This window comes from Halichoerus grypus, chromosome X (assembly GCF_964656455.1).
Source record: "Halichoerus grypus chromosome X, mHalGry1.hap1.1, whole genome shotgun sequence".
Taxonomy (NCBI): Eukaryota; Metazoa; Chordata; class Mammalia; order Carnivora; family Phocidae; genus Halichoerus; species Halichoerus grypus.
In genome coordinates this window covers 16,055,861-16,061,387 of record NC_135727.1, presented here as the reverse complement: position 1 = coordinate 16,061,387, position 5,527 = coordinate 16,055,861, and positions in this window count along the sequence as shown.

Sequence of the window (5,527 nt, the reverse complement as noted above, 5' to 3'; positions counted from 1 at the left end):
ATTCCAAATCATCATCACCATCAAAAACAAACACTGACTGCCTTCTTGCTGTGTGCAGGAACCATGTTTCTCATAATAAAGCTTGAAAGGGGACCTATGGGGCACCGTGGCAACTCTTCACCTGGCCTTGACTACATGCTAAGATGTTGATTTATCTTTCCCCCATCTGTTTCCTCAAAGGCAAGAAACTGTTTTCCCCATTTCTTTATCCAAAACGTCTAGCACAGGCTTAACATGCAGGTTAGGCATTCAGTACATACTTGATGATTTAATAGGTTTTATTTAATAAATTGATGCAGTTTGAAATTACACAACTTTGAACACCTGTATGGTGGTGGTGTCTGTGACAGACTCTAAGTGGGGTTTTTTTTTTTTTTTTTTGAGGGGTCGTGGGGCATGAAATAGAAGGATCTAGGAACAGAGGGATCTAGAAGTCTTTAGTCATGAAAGAAAAAGTAGAAGAGTGTGTTGTACTGGAAAATTAGAATGAGTTTGAGAGGAATGTCATTGGTCAATGGAAATTATGATAGATGTGCAGATCTGAACCCTGAAGAGGTCACTTTAAAGCATTCACAAGGTTTTGCAGACTAAGTCTCAAAACCATGGGTCAAGACAATGATTTTTCTAGGTTATCAAACAGTTAATTCTGATTATTCTTCAATTGGTGAGAAACTCATCATTTTCTTCCCCCGGGGGTTGGGTGGGTCGGGGAAGATTCTGTCCTTGAAACAATGGTGTAACTAAGGTTCAGTCTCCTTCAGGCTCCAGATAAGTCACCAGCTTCCCAACTGTGAGGGTCATTGTGGGATAGAGGGCCAGGGTCAACACTAGATCAGGCAGAGGGTGACTCAGATGCCCTAACTGGTTGGAGCCAGAGTGTGGAGCAAAACCATGTTCTTGGAAGAATACCAAGGGTCAAGAAGAAGAAACCAACTTTGTCATAAGGTCTAAGGGTTGAGAGCAGAGCCAGAAAGAAAGGATGAAGGATAGGTCAGGAACTGAATAGTTGCAGAATGGAGCAGGAGATAAGAAATGAAGCTGAAATGGCCTCCTCACTGGTCTCCCTGCCTCCACTCTTCCTCCGCTGTAGCTCATTCTCAACATGGCGGCAAGAGCAATCCTTTCCTGTCAAGTCAGATCATGTCACTCTTCTACTCAAAACCTGCCAATATGTTTCCATGATAATTAGAATGCAGTCCAAACTCTTTAATAAGACCGAAAAAGCACTGCATGATCTGGTCTCCCACTGCTTCTTGGGCCTCATTTCCTACCACACTTCCACTCTCACGCCACTCCAGTCACACTGGCTTCCTACCTATTCCTTGAACATACCAAGCACAGCCCTACTTCAAGGCCTTTACATATGCTATTACCCATGTCTGGGTCACTCTTATTCCACATCTTTGTAACCCTAGTTGTTTTTAGTCTCCTAGAAATAAGTGAAAAGGACTCTTCCCTCAAAGAGGTCTTCCTTGACTATCTTATCTAATATAGATATTCCCATTCCCCTCATCCCTGTCCCTCCCATTAGCTAATTCATCAGCTTATTAATGTCCTTCAGAGGGCTTTTCACAGTTTGTAATTATTCTTTTTATTAATTTTATTTTATTATGCTATGTTAGTCACCATACATTACATCATTAGTTTTTTTTTTTTTTAAGATTTTATTTATTTATTTGACAGAGAGAGACAAAGCGAGAGAAGGAACATAAGCAGGGGGAGTGGGAGAGGGAGAAGCAGGCTTCCCGCTGAGCAGGGAGCCCGATGCAGGGCTCGAACCCAGGACCCTGAGATCATGACCTGAGCCAAAGGCAGATACTTAACAACTGAGCCACCCAGGCGCCCCTACATCATTAGTTTTTCATGTAGTGTTCCACGATTCATTGTTTGCGTATAACACCCAGTGCTCCATGCAATACGTGCCCTCCTTAATACCCACCACCAGGCTAACCAATCCCCCACCCCCCTCCCCTCTAAAATCCTTAGTTTGTTTCTCAGAGTCCATAGGCTCTCATGGTTCGTCTCCCCCTCCGATTTCCCCCCCTTCCTTTTTCCCTTTCTACTATCTTTTTTTTTTTTTTTTAACATATAATGTATTATTTGTTTCAGAGGTACAGGTCGGTGATTCATCAGTCTTACACAATTCACAGTACTCACCATAGCACACACCCTCCCCAGTGTCCATCACCCAGTTCCCCCATCCCTCCCACCCCCCACCACTCCAGCAACACTCAGTTTGTTTCCTGAGATTAAGAGTCTCTTATGGTTTGTCTCCCTCTCTGGTTTCATCTTGTTTCATTTTTCCCTCCCTTCCCCTATGATCCTCTGTCTTGTTTCTCAAATTCCTCATATCAGTGAGATCATATGATACTTGTCTTTCTCTGATTGACTTACTTCGCTTAGCATAATACCCTCCAGTTCCATCCACGTCGTTGCAAATGGCAAGATTTTTTTTGATGGCTGCATAATATTCCATTGTATGTATATATACCACATCTTCTTTATCCATTCATCTGTTGATGGACATCTTGGCTCTTTCCATAGTTTGGCTATTGTGGACATTGCTGCTATAAACATTGGGGTGCATGTACCCCTTCGGATCACTACATTTGTATCTTTGAGGTAAATACTCAGTAGTGCAATTGCTGGGTCGTAGGGTAGCTCTATTTTCAACTTTTTGAGGAACCTCCATACTGTTTACCAGAGTGGCTGCACCAGCTTGCATTCCCACCAACAGTGTAGGAGGGTTCCCCTTTCTCCACATCCTTGCCAACATTTTTCGTTTCCTGACTTGTTAATTTTAGCCATTCTGACTGGTGTGAGGTGGTATCTCATTGAGGTACTTGATTTGTATTTCCCTGATGCCGAGTGATGTTGAACACTTTTTTATGTGTCTGTTGGCCATTTGGATGTCTTCTTTGCAAAAATGTCTGTTCATGTCTTCTGCCCATTTCTTGATTGGATTATTTGTTCTTTGGGTGTTGAGTTTGATAAGTTCTTTATAGATTTTGGATACTAGCGCTTTATCTGATAAGACATTTGCAAATATCTTTTCCCATTCTGTCAGTTGTCTTTAGGTTTTGTTGACTTACGTACTGACTTTTAAAATGAATGTATTTACTACTTTTGGGGTCTGATAGGAAGAAGGAACTTTCCGTGGAACTGTTCCTCGAAGTTCTTGGGCAGGGCACAAGAACTTCTCATTCTATGCCAAATGCTTCACCCAATTGCCTGATATCTTTGCACGAGGAACAGTCCTCTATCTGCCATCCATTAGAGTCCAACTCGGTGCCCTAATAGTGGGCAAACCATTTATTCAGAAAATAGCTATAAAGGCCCCACTATGTGCCAACCGTTATGCTGGGCACGGGAAACTGGCAGTAGGGGGCCAAGACTCTGGTTCAGGCACTGTCCTGAAATATCAGAGAATACAAAAGTTGAAGCATTCTGGGAAAACCCAGTACTGTTTAATGCTCCATGAATTCAGTTCTGCTTAAAAATTGTGTAAACATGGCATCACCAGGCAAAGCAGCTTGGGAACTTCGCAAAAGGCAAATTAAAATTACATATTGAGTAACCACTGTGGCAGGAGTTTTATTTTCCTTTTCCCCAGGCTCTGCCAGAGATAGACCCGGAGCACAATGTTTTGCTATATCGCTCTGCTAGAGAGTTAAAAAATGGGAGCTGGCAGGCATAGACATCATAAGAAAAGAAATCTGCAGACCAGTATCCCTTATGAATATAGATGCACAATTCTTTTTTTAAAAGATTTTTTTAAATTTTTAAGTAATCTCTACATTCAACGTGGGAGTTGAACCCACAACCCCGAGATCTAGAGTCACATGCTCCGCTGACTGAGCCAGCCAGGTGCCCCCCAAATCCCTCCCCTTTTTTAAAGTAAGCTATATGCTCAGTGTGGGGCTTGAACTCACGACCCTGAGATCTAGAGTTGCATGCTCTACCAACTGAGCCAGCCAGGCTCCCCGAGATGCAAAAATTCTTTTTTTCAGCTATTTTTTAATTTAAATTCAATTAGCCAACATATAGTACATTATTAGTTTCTGATGTAGAGTTCAGTAATTCATCAGTTGCATATAACACCCAGTTAGATGCAAAAATTCTTTTTTAAAAAAGATTTTATTTATTTATTTGACAGAGAGAGAGTACAAGCAGGGGGAAGCAGGCTCCCCACTGAGCAGGGAGCCTGATGCGGGGCTCGATCCCAGGACTCCAGGATCATGACCTGAGCCAAAGGCAGAGGCTTAACCACTGAGCCATCCAGGCACCCCTAGATGCAAAAATTCTTAACATAGTATAGCAGACTAAATCCAGCAATATATTTAGAGGATTATATACCCTGACAAAGTGGAATTTATCCCACGAATGAATGCAAAGGTGGTTCAACATATAAAAATCGATCAATTAATGTACTACATAGCATTTACAGACTGAAGGGGGGAAAACCACATGATCATCTCAATTGATGCAGGAAAAGAGTATGATAAAATCCAACACCCTTTCATGATAAAAACACTTGACACACTAGAAATGGAAGGGAACTTCCTCAATCTGATAAGAGCATCTATGAAAAACCCACAGTAAACATCATACTTATTGGTGAAAAACTGAAAGCTTTCCCTTAAGATCAGGCACAAGACCAGAATGCCCATGTTCATCACTTGTATTCAACATTACACTGGAAGTTCTAGCCAGAGCACTTGGGCAAGAAAAAGATATATAAGTCATCCAAACTGGAAAGAAAAAGTAATACTATCTCTATTTGTAGATGGTATGATCTTACATATAGAACATCCTAAAGAATCCACAAAAAAAGATATTTAGGTTAATAAATACATTTGGCAAAGCTGCAAGATACAAGATCAACACAAAAATTAGTGGTATTTCTATGCACTGGCAATGAACAATCTGAAATAAAGTTAAGAAAACAATTTTATTTACCATAGCATCTAAAGGAGTAAAGTACCTAGGAATAAATTTAACCAAGTAGTTGAAAGACTTCTACACTCAAATTACAAACATTGTTGAAAGAAATTTAAGAAGACCTAAGTAAATGGAAAAGATCCCATGTTCATGAATTTAATAAAAGAGAACAAGATTTAATATTAAAATGTCAATATTCCCCCAAAGAGATTTACAGATTCAGTGCAAGCCATATCAAATTCCAATGGCTTTTTTTTTTTTTACAGACATGGAAAAGCTGATTGTGCAATTCATATGGAATTGCAACGGACCCTGAATAGCCAAAACAATCTTGAAAAAGAACAAATTTGGAGAAATCACACATCTAGATTTCAATACTTACTACAAAGCTATGGTAATCAAAAATGTGTTATTGGCATAGGGATAGATATAGATTAATGGAACAGAATTGAGAGTCCAGGAAGAAACCCATGCATATACATATGGTCAATTAATTTTCCACAAGGGTGCCAAGAACATTCAATGGGGAAAAATAGTCTCTTCAATAAATGGTGCTGGCCCAACTGGACGTGTAAATACATATCCA